Consider the following 12,357-nt stretch of genomic DNA (forward strand, 5'->3'; position numbering starts at 1 on the left):
AAGATTTTCTATGATGAAGTGGGATTTATCCTGTAAGTGCAAGGTTAGCTTAACATTTGAAAATAAGTCAATGTAATTCACCATGTTAAGAAATTAAAAATTAAAACCACTGTTTATGACACCAAAAAAAAGCATTTGGAAAAAAATTCAACATCTATTCCAGATTAAAAAAAAAACCTCTCAGGACACTATTGATAGAAGGATACATCCTTGACTTGATAAAGGACATCTGTGAAAACCCAGCTATTATCATATTAATGGTTAAAGAGTGAATGAATGCTTTTCTCCTAAGACCAGGAACAAGATGAGTATTATCTTTCCTAACCAATTCTACTCAATATTGAACTAGAGATTTCAGTTGGTGCAATAATGCAAGAAAAACACAGAAAAGACTCCAGATTGGAGAATAAGAAACATAATTATCCTTACTTAAAAAAGACACCATCATCTATAGAGAAAATCCAAAAGAATCTATTTTTTTTTAAAGCTACCGGAAAGTGAAAGTGAGGATAGCAAGTTGTCAGGATACAAGATCAGTGTACAAAATTCAATGAAATTTTTTATATACTAATAACAGAAAACAAAATTTTAAGCATTACTATTTTCAATAGCATAAAACAATATTTAGGAATACATTTGGAAAAAGATGGCAAAGACTTGGACACTGGCCATCATAAAACAATGTTGAAAGAAATTCAAGAGGATCAAAGAAAAAAAGGACAGATGTACTAATCTCTTTCAATACATCAACTAGGCAGAAATTCATCTATAGAGTCAGTGCAATCTCCATCAAAATTCCAGCACTTTTTGAATAAAAATTGACAAGCTGATTCTAAAATTCATACTTATATACAAAAGTCCTAGAATAACCAAAATTACTTTTAAAAAGTAGAACAAAGAGGACTAACACTATCTGATTTTAAGATTGATTTAAAACCTATAAAAATCCAAGGGCAGCCTCTGGGAAGTCCACCGAGGCTGCACACAACACTCACGGGAGTGAGATCTCCGTGCAGCAGCCAAGCAAATTCTGTGCTAGAGTCAGTGCTGATTCTCAGTCTCTAAGCCAATCAGGCCACAGGAAAGCCAAATGCATAGACTCCGTGAAGGTGGAAAAAGATCCAGGAAACTGTGCATCGCAAGGGTTTTAGGGTCCTGAGAGCTACAGCAGCAGCAGGCAGGCAGCTGCACCGGGTCAGCGGTCGGTCTCTCCAATAGCAGACACCGTCTCTCATCTCAGATCACATCCCCTTGGGAAGACGAGATATTTTCCCACTTACCACTGAAAACGGGCCTTGCCCGGAGTTACGTCAGCATCAGATCTCCTGGGTCTGACAAGGCAGCACGACTCAGAGAGAACGCGGCCAGAACTGGGATGGGCAGGGGAGGCTGACCCCGCAGCTCAGGCCCCCGCCCCGCCTTTGGCTCATAAATAGAAAACTGCTGAGAAGCCCAGTCCCGTGGCTTCCGCCCAGGAGGCATACATAGAAACTCTGAACCACAGAGCCCCTCTGGCCGGCTGGACACCTAAGGTCAAACCAGGGCAGATATGCAGGGGTCAACCAGCCTCTCCCCTCTCCACCCATGCTGGTGTGTGGCTCGACTCCGGGAATATGGTGAGTTAGTGTCTCTGCCCCAAGTGTTCTCATCCATGCTCTTCCCCAGGACTCTGACAATTCTTTGCTTGCTGTCTTTGCTGCTGCACTAAGCTCTGTGGAGATGAGAGATGCCTAATTTTTGCATGGTGATTGGAGCACTCTGGAGTCAGACAGCCAGGGCACAAAGCTCAGTCTCTCCCATTGACTGTGATTTGGGGCTAAGGTTGAATATCATCAGCATGTTTTACCATCTATGAAATGGATTTACCCAACTCAGTTATTGGAAGGATCAAACCAGGTAGCGCCCTTAGTATGCTGCCTGGCTCAGAATAAAGACTTCAAAAAGTGTTCAAAAAACAAAAAACTATAGAAATCAAGATCATGTGGTATTGGTGTAAAGAGAGAAAATTGAATCAACAGAACAGAATGGAGTCCAAAAATAGATTCACAGATCTCTATAATGGTGCAAGGGTAATTCAGTTTAAAAAAAAATCATTTTCTCAAAAAATTTTGCTAAAGCAGTTTGATATTTTAAAAAAGAGATTTGACTCAGAATTCACAGTACATACCAAAAAAAACCCTGAAAATTGACTAGACCTAAATATAACTAAAAATATAAAACTTTGAAAAGAAAACATTGGAGAAAAATTTGTGACCTCCATTTAGGCAAAGATGCCTAAATACAACACCAAAAGCACCATCCATGAAGAACAAGTTGATAAACTTCACCAAAATTAAAAACTTCTGAAATTTGAAATATACTTTTGAGACAATGAAAAGACAAACTATAGATTGGGAGAACCCATGGCAAATCATACAGCTGATAAAGGGCTTGTATTCAAAATAAAGAGCCCCCTAATGTCAACAATAAGAAAACAAACAATCAATAAAATGTGGGCAAAATATTTAAAAACATTTAATGAAGAAAATACACAGCAGGCAAAATAAGCAAAGGAAAAGATGCTTCACAACATTAATCATTAAAAAACACAAATTAAAACCTCAATTAATTTTCTCTATACCCATAATAGACTGGCTAAAATTTTAAAAACTGATCATATCACATATTGGCAAAAATGTGGAACAACTAGAACTCTTATACAATGTTGATGAGAGTATAAAATGGTACGGCTGTAAAAAGCAGTTGGGTGGGGGTGGGGGGGACAGATGAATTGGGAGATTGGGATTGACATACACACATTAGTATGTATAAAATAGAAAAAAAAATAAAAAGAAAGTATCTTGTAAAAAAAATGTTGGGTAATTTCTTAAGTAGTTAAACATACACCTACCATATAATTCATTCATTTCACTCCTAGGTATTTACCCCAAAGTAACGAAAGCATATTATTATTAATCTTCTATATATAGAAGACTGCTCTAACAAATTATCACAAGTGTGGTTGCTTAAAACAACAGAAACAGTTTGGACGCTAGAAGCCGGAAATCAAGGTGTCAACAAAATTGCTTCTGAGGGCTGTAAGAAATAATCTGTTTCATGCCTCTCTCCTAACTTCTGGTAGCTGCGATAATTTTTGGCATTCCTTGGCTTGTAGATGCATTACTCCAGTCTAGGACTCTGCCTTCACATGGCCTACGCTTCTGTGTCTTTGTGTGTCAAATCTACTCCTTTCTCTTATAACAGTCATCGGATTTATGGCCCCCAAATCCTAAATACAAGATGATCTCCTTTCAAAGTCCTTAAGTACATCTCCAAAAAATCTATATCCAAATAAGATCACATTCACAGGTTTCAGGGATTAGGACTTGCACATGTCTTTTGGTGATCACCATTCAACTTGCTATTTATATGTCCCTACAAAAACTTTCACACAAATATTCATAGCAGCTTTATTTGTAATAGCCAAAGCCCAGAAACAATCCAACTGTTCATCATCAGGTGAATGGATAAACAATTCCACTCCTTACAAAGGAATATTTCTCAGCAATAAAAATGAATGAACTATTTCTATGCACAAGAAATGGCATGTGTCAAAATAATTACACCCAGTGTAAAAAAGCCAAACGAATAAAAGTATGTACTGTGTGATTCCACTTATATAAAATTCTAGAAAATGTAAACCGGTCTTTAGTCTTAGAAAGCAGATAGATAAGCGGTTTTCTGGGGGTGAGAGATGGAAAGAGAAGGGGATACAAAAGGGCAAAAGGGTAATGAATAAGTAAGTTCATTGTTTTGATTGTGGTGAGGGTTTTCTGAATGTTCATGGATGCCCAAACTCAGCAAGTTGTACACTTTAAGTAAGCATGGCTTACTGTCTTCTAATTAGGCTCCAATGAACTGTTAAAAAGAACACTTCCTCGTGTATCCTGCAATGCTCTACTCATCAGTAGTGATTCCTGGAAATAATACTGAGCCACTCTCGTACACCTCAACTTACTTTTTGCCTTTTTCTTTCTTCCTGTGTCCCATGGGAAACTGATTTTAGGGACTGCATCACCTGGGCTCTCTGGCCCTCCGCTTCCAATGGGTGTCAGCCAGTGAGAGTGAGAGGTGCCAGCAAGAGATTCACTTCACTGGGAGACAGCAGTCAGGGTGTTTATTGTTCCGTGTGGCTCCCTCATTCTGGAAGTGCCTGTGTTCTTCAGTGGCCACACATAATTAACGTACCTCTCTTTCAGAGTTCTCGGTTTCAATAGGCTCCTAATAAATAGGCGGACCGTGTCTTCCCCTAACACAGGGGAAATGGCTTTCTGTTGTTCCTAGTCCCTGTGTACATTAACATTCCTTATGATCCCTCAAATCTGCGCTCACTTCTCTAAACAGTGCCTTTTTGTTATCTTGGCCAAACCATGTGGCATGCAGGATCTTAGTTCCCCCAGCAGGGATCAAACCCCTGCCCCCTGCACTGGCAGCGTGGAGTCTTAACCACTGGACCACTAGAGAAGTCCCAACAGTGCCTGTATTCAACTCCCTTTACTTAATATCTTTACCCCACTCTCCACCTCCCCACCCAACACACACACACACACACCTCCCTAAGGTAAAACAAACAATTCTCAGTGATAATACTTATAATAATGACACTATAATCTCCTAAAATTTCCCTAATCCACGATGGAGATTAACTTTACGTGGTGGAACTGTTTCAATTCTCCTTTCTTTATCTTCTTATTTCTAGACCAGTCATCAGTAAGCAATGGCCCACAGGCCAAATCTGACCTACCATATATCTTTGTAAATAAAGATTTATGCGCACATAAAGTTGTATTGGAACACAGCCCTACCTGTTTTTTTCTGGCTGCTTTTGCACTTCAATGCAAGGACAAGTAGTCACGACAGAGACTCTATGGCCTGCAAAGCATAAAATGCTTGCTATCTAGCCTCTTATAAGTAGAGTTTGTCATCTAGGTCATGGCCAGTGCCTACTGATGCTTAAGAGATTAGTCCCATTATTGTAACATTCTGAGGAACAGTGCTATCATCACCTTTAGACAAACAATTAGTAGAAGCTTTGAAATTAAATTTTCTTTACCTTTCATCAAATTCTTAGGCAGAACTTTCTCCCCACGTTGTCACTACAGGTAGAAAGGAAGCAATATAATTTTCTTTCACCTTGTCCAGAGGAAACGCCCATGGTTGGGGTTGTTCTTCCCATTTACCCCTGACGTTGCGCAGCATATTTAATTTGTTTCTGATTTACAGAAATGTGGGTTAGTTATTGACATAGGATACAGTAGATTGGGATATCTTATAAACTTTGAAATCTTAAATACAACCAGATATAAATACATGGTTCCTATTTAAACAAAATTGAGTACCAATAGTTCCTTAAAGTATAGCAAGAACTAAAACTACTTTGGCTATAATAATATGTCTATTTTGGAACAATTTCTCTGATGATGCTATTGATTAATATATTCAGTTGAGTACTTAAAAAAATCTTATATTATTAATGAGTAAAAGTCTTATAACCATTAGTCAATATATATTGAATTTTCATTAAAGGTTAGTAAATCATTATATAAAAGTGTTTGAAAACTATAAATACAAATCCCATTCCATTATCAAGAGGTTTGGAAAAAAGGGTAAGGAAGCAGAACAATTTGTCAAGTGTTCAAATTATAACATTATGCACCATGGTCTGGCTTGTCCCCATAAAAGCACAAAATGTAGAAGCATTATCCTTATAATTGATACTATTTTCTTTGTGTCATTTAAGAGAGCATTAGTTCTGCCTCACATTCTTGGAAGAAATATTCACGAATTTCATTATTTCAGAGGTACCACATTTTCTTGATAGGTTTGCTAAAAGTCCGAGAATCTAAGTGTACTGGACATCTTAATAAAAAGAATATAGAAAAACCTGGGGGACTTCATTTCAGTAAGATCTTTAACTAAAATTGGTTTCTGTAATGAGTATTACTTTAAAAAAAAAGTACCACAATCTTACACTTAATTTAGTAGAAAATATGTGGACCAAGGAATCTATACCATTATACATGAAATTTTGAGAGAGCACTTCTGAATTCTACAGTTTAAATAAGAAATAATATTGCTGTAGTTTGAAACTGTGATCTTTTTCTAAATCAGAAATATTCTTTCTTCAAGTCTCAGAATTTCACATGATGAACAGAAAAAGTGAGTAAAAGATTTTGTTAACATATCAGCCAAAGTATTAGACTACTTAAATGAATAAATATATCAATGCTAAATATAATTTGAATATTAAAATTTCCTATAGAATCTGAAAGATTGGTCTAGGAAAAATTTCATCATATTTTATAACCATTATTTTGAGAACCATTAGAGAGAAGAGTATTACTTCAAACCTTTCTCCATTCAGCACATCCTAATTATTCTTTTCTGGTTGACCAAATTGCTCAGGCTTAATATCATTTTATAACAATTTATTATGATATGAGAACTAAAGCTCCTTTTCTGAGGTTTCTAAAAGCCATTAAAGAGCCATTTTTGCAGAGAACATATAAAGAAACAAAATTTTCTGTGTTAGTAAGTGGTAGATTTTAATCTAAATAATATTTTCTTTTCATGGGGATCATTGTTGACATGACTGATATTCATTTAACTGTACCAATGAAATAAAAATTCTTCCTTGACCATTACAACTGTGGCAGAGATTAAAATAATAAATGACACATCAAACACATCATAGTTTAAATTACACTGTGAGTCTCAATTCCTCCTCAATAGAGATGATCTTTTTCATACACCACGCATTTTCATACACCACCCGCTCATTGACTGTGGTAACTAGAGACAGCCATGGTTCAGTGAATTCTGTATCACATCTGGTTTATGGACAGACCATACCCCAGACATTGGAGTAAAGGTTTTACACACATCAAGTTCCAGGTGTCATTATATAATACTACCCATCTACTTCCATAGGGGTGTCATATTGTTTCTTTACCTGCTTGCACCTCAGGAACAATAATTGCTTGCACCTCAGGAACAATAATCCTCTTGTTATCTATTATAGTTGGTTCATTAGAGAACATCACCACCAGTCATACGTCCTGCTACATTTTGTGTTCATCACAGTTTATACACAAACTCATTTATTTACCTTTATTTCTACCAAATCTGGTAATTGACCTTTAAAGACAGAAGATCCACTAGTGACTGGAATGTCCAATAGTCTTTCCTGAGTGAGGGGGTAATAAGCTTATTGTCAGCATTATTGAAGGGAATTGTGAGCCATTAGAGTCATTATTCAGTTAACTATTCAATTAGAGATTTGTTGTTTTCCGAAGCTGATTTCCAGACACTCACAACTTCTGGGCAGAAGGTGGCCGCTTTCTACAGTCATGGTCTGCTTTCCATCATACCCACACAGCTGTTTTAGCAATATATCATCTTGATTTATGGTCACATAGAGTGCAAAACGCTGCTGTTCAGCATCCTCTCTCTCATGTAATACATTGGTAGTAATTCTCTCATGCCATCTGAAAACTGACCAGGTGGTCACGTGGTCTGCACACTGTGAATAGAGTAATAGCTGTACATGATAATCTGTAAATTGATCATCAGTCTTCGCTACTTGAGGGAGAAGGAGGCTACCATTTATGGGGGGATTGACATCAGGTGGGCTCATCAGTCACCAGGGACTAATTAAGCCCTATAATTAAGAAGATGGGAGAGTCCTGTGAGTGAAGCAGGGGCTGGGTGAGCAGGAGATGCACAGAGAGCGAGAGAACAACCATCTTGAGTGGTGGGCTGACCACACACCAAGTTATCCACAAGTTCTGTCTGACTTGGCTACAAACCTAAGGTTTCCATAAGCCCCTCCTGGGTTTGATAAATTTGCTAGATCTGTTCACAGCACTCAGGGAAACACTGGCATTTACCAAGTTATTAAAGGCTGTGATAAAGGACAGAGATAAACAGCCAGATGAAGAGATACATAGGGTGAGGTGTAGGAGGTTCCTGAGTGCAGGAACTTCTGTCCCTGTGAAGTTGGGGTGCATACCCTCTGGGCACATGAATGTGTTCACCGACCTGCGAGCTCTCCGAACCCCATACCACTGAGACTTTAATGGAGGCTTCTTCATCCCAAAAGCATGATCAATCAACTCCATTTCTGGCCCGTCTCCCGTTTCAAGAGAATAGGGGGCAGGGTTGAAAATTTCAAGCTTCTAATCGTAGCTTGGTCTTCCTCGTGACCACCCCTCATTCAGGAGCCATCGAAGGGCCCACGGGAGTTACTTCATTAGAACAAAAGTCACTCTTATCACTCAGGAAATTACAAGGGTTTCAGGAATTCTATGCCAGGAACTGGGAGCAGAGACCAATATGTATATTTTTTCTATTATCACACACAGGGTGATCGCATTGGGTGGGGTGGCTCTGGGGGCAAGAACTAAGGGAATGACGGGTATGGTAAAGAGGAAGGGTAGAGAAGTAGAATACATATTATAAAGGGCCTTGCCTGCCACACTGGAGAGCTTTGATTTGGTGTTATATTTAATAGGGAAGAAAAGGAATTTGTTCGAAATTAAGAACTGCTAAGCGCTTCATGGCTACCACATTTCAGACTAACCGTTTTGAATTTTCTTTGCTCCTAGAAAATTGTTTCTTAGCTGAGAGAATAAACACCCCAAATGGATATTAAAGCATCTTAAAATTGGAACAGCTTTTATTAAACAATGTTTTGATGAATTAAGATTAAGCAAATCAGAAATATGTCTTTATTTTCCTTGAAATGTACATGAGTACCACAACAGCACAGTTTATTATAAACCTGGAAATTGTTTGATTCTTAGAGTAAACACAATAAACAAGTAATCACAATAAGCAACTTATCTTCTTCATGAATACATCACACACAAATTCACACACCCACTGACACAAGTACACATGCATCTACAGATGCATATCTATACACAGAAACCATTCTTGGTTCTGTAATGCAATATTGTGTCATCCCCACCTTTGTCCAAAATATATTTGTAAGAAATCCCCTCTGATACTAGGATTGGGTCATCATGTTGAATTAACACCTTGAAAATTTAATAAATCTAACATTTTGAGAAGCTTCAATATTAAAAAATAGAAAATTGGCTTTTATAAACTTAAGTTATTATCCAATACATAATGTACAGACTTCAGAAACCATGCCCTTGTACCTGTTTCTGTCTTGAAATTACCAGTTATTTGATCCTATTAGCTGTCAGCAATGTTTAGTGACTGAATGAAAGAATACGGATAATTTCTCTTCTTATGCTCTCACATATGTTCAAACAAGACCTTTCTTTAAAGAAACATATCACTCTGCCAATACTACTTCATTAAAATTAGAATCATCACTACAGGAAAAGAATTCACATTGTGCCACCAAGGAAAAAGGACTAACATTCACCAAACAGGTTACCTGGGTCTCATTGTGGGTTCTGATTCTGATTCTGCCATTTTGTTAGCTCTGTAACTTCATGCACATTTTTCAACTCTCCAAGTCTCAGGTTTTTAATAAATAAAAATATATAAAAGTATGTCACCCTACATGCCAATGTGGTTGGAGGATGAAATTTATTCATTCAAAACTATTTATAGATCACCTGCTTTGGGCAGAGAACTGAGAAGCTAATGAAAAACAAGGACAGTCCCTGCTCTCAAGAGATTTATGGGCCGGTTGGGCGGGTAGACTAGTAAACAGGCAGTCCTATTAGCCTAGGATACCATGAGAACTCATGAGGATTAACACAATAATGTTGTTTATCCTTTTAGAAGCTGGTATGAAAATTCCTCTGGTAGCTTATAACTCGTTCTTGGAAGCCATACCCTGGTAAACCACTTGATGTAGAAGGGGAAGCTCAAAAGATACTTTCCATTAGCAGTCAATGGTTGCCAGACAGACTTCTAATCAGGTGGGTTCTGTAAACTGCAGGGCCTTTCGTTTGGTTGAGCTTTGGGGCTAATGCCTTAGGCATTTGGAGCAGACTAGAATTGCTCTGAGAAATACAGGAGCGGTGTTGGCAGAGATGAAAGCTCAGACAGGAGGGATAGACCAGATCTGTTGGTGGTAGAAGGTACGAGGAGACATTAAGGAAGAGAAGCAGTAAAGTGTGTAAAGGGATTTCTTTCATTGAGCTGTTTATGTGCCAGGTATGGTGCTGAATACTCTGAATATATCTTAGGTCCCCAACAATGGGAGGAGGTAGGTCATATTGTATCCATTTTAGAGTTAAGATCGAACAGTGTAAGTTGTTTTGGAATGGTTATGCAACAAATGCCATTTCTTCTGTCTCTCCTATGAAATCCCCCGTTAATCTAGCATTATTCACTGATATTTTATGGAATGGGTTTGGTGGAGGCAGCTTGAAGAGGAGTTTGAGAACACTGCTGAAATCTAGGTTATACATCGAATGGGCATCTAACTCAATATGAGAGCCTCAGGTACTGCTTCCTGGAAAAAGTGTAATTTGAACAGACTTGAGGAAAGACAAAGATTCAGCCAAAAGACTGTGCGTACGTACGATACAGGATACGTCAGGCACAGAGAAGGCTGCGAGTCAAGTGCCTCTAGAGCACATTTGAGAAACTGTTAAATGCTAACTTTCGCTACATGAGAGTCCTGCATAATAAAGACTATCACACAGGACTTCGTTTTAGTTTCTAGATAGCTCCACGGGCCTGGAGGGCCGGGTCAGCTCAAGGAGTGCTGAAGGTATGCGTAATGCGCATGCGCCTGCAGCGCAGCTGGCAGTACCCAGGGCCCTGGAATCGGACAGAAGTGGGCAGAAGCCTGGTCACAGTAGCGGGCATTAGGAATTCAAGGCGGTAAGCCTAATCGCAGGCCTAAGCTACCCAGTGGCGAATCTGCCCCCTAAAGGCAAAACTCAAGGTTACTTGACTATCTTGGCTGACCGGAATATTCTCCAGTAAGAAACAGCTAGGAGTCTTATTTACTGGAGAAGCCCGCGATCCGATCAGAAGCAAGTCCAAATGGGGACTGACTGGCGGTGATATGCCACTGCCATCTCACAGTGATATTCGAGGGGGTGGGCTCTCTCACCCTGGAGGCTATGCAGGCATCTGGAGCTTGGACTTCGCTCCAAAGTCTGGGAGCACCCTGCTGCCCAAAGGCCTGCTGAAGTGGTGTGTACTGCGCAAGCGCGACCAGCGTTGTTCAGCCTCGCGGGGAACTGGATACCTCGGGTCACGGGAACCCGGCTCTTGGAACACCAGGAGCGCATGGAGGATATTCTCCCTGAAGGCGAAATGCAAGTTTACTCGACGTCCTTGAGGGAGCAGGCTGGTTGGGCTGACTGCAGTATTCTCCAATCAGAGACTCATCAGAGCCCTGGTTGCTGGGAACCCAGGACCAGATCAGGCAGCAAGTCCAAGTGGGGACTGACTGTGGCCAGTTTGCCACGGCCGGTCAGAGTGATTTTGCACGACGGGTGCCCTCCACCTGGTAGCGATGCAGGTACCAGGCCGGGCTCTGGGCCCACAGTCCCTGAGGGCCACGGCTGCCGAGGCCGGCTCACAAGGTGCATTCCTGCCATCCCAGGGTAGTCAGGGACCAGAAACGGGGCCGGGACTGGAGAGGCCGGCTCACAGGAGCAGAGTATTGAGGGAAACGAGGCTTCTGCCTAATTCCAAATCCTAATCTACACAAGTGCGCCTACTCATCCTTAAGGCAGAGCAGGTGTACTGCCTTGATGGAAAACACCTGGCAAGGTATTCGAGCGAGGGCTAGGAGTGAGCACTAGTTGCTGGAGAAGCCCAGGGCCCAATCAGAAGAGAAGTTCAAATGGGAAGTGAGCGTCGCCAATTTTAATCTGACACCTCAGAGTGATTTTCGGGTAGGCTCCCTCCACCCTAGAAGCTAAGCAGGAGATTGGGACCAGGACCTAGTTCAGCATCCTGAAGCGCCCTGGGGGCCCAAGGCCTTGTGAAGCGGCGCGTGTTGGGGTCTGCGCTTGGAGGATACCGCGCCGGCCGGAGGCCTGGAACCGACGTCGGGAGGAGCCGGGTCACAGCAGCGGGCTCTTGGGGAATATTTCCCCCTCCTGGCAAAACGCAAGGCTGCTCGACCTCTTTTTCAGGATGGGGCCGCACAGGCTCGCCAGGGTTTGCCCCACAAGAGACTCCTGGGAGCCCAGGTGCCTAGAGAAGCCCGGGCCCTGACCCGGCAGGAAGTTCAGACGGAGACTGTGGGTCGTCAGTTTGCAGCTGCAGCCTCAGAATGATTTTCGGGGTGTTGGCGGCCACCCCCGTGGAGGCTCTGCCGGTGTCTGGAGCCTGGACCCAGCTCCGCAGGCCTGGAGGACCCCC

At 40.9% G+C, this 12,357-nt stretch overlaps 1 protein-coding gene across 1 annotated transcript in view; it reads right to left on the bottom strand.

Moving 5' to 3' along the window:
- The window catches only part of KCTD3 (potassium channel tetramerization domain containing 3), a 67,524-nt gene extending 66,225 nt beyond the window's left edge, over positions 1–1,299 (bottom strand). The window contains exon 1 of the mRNA XM_057728295.1: positions 1,281–1,299. The gene's annotated coding sequence lies outside the window, so the exon portion shown is untranslated. The remainder of the gene's footprint in view (positions 1–1,280) is intronic.
- Between the last annotated feature and the right edge of the window lie 11,058 nt (positions 1,300–12,357).

Source organism: Hippopotamus amphibius, chromosome 3 (assembly GCF_030028045.1).
Source record: "Hippopotamus amphibius kiboko isolate mHipAmp2 chromosome 3, mHipAmp2.hap2, whole genome shotgun sequence".
NCBI classification, from domain to species: Eukaryota; Metazoa; Chordata; class Mammalia; order Artiodactyla; family Hippopotamidae; genus Hippopotamus; species Hippopotamus amphibius.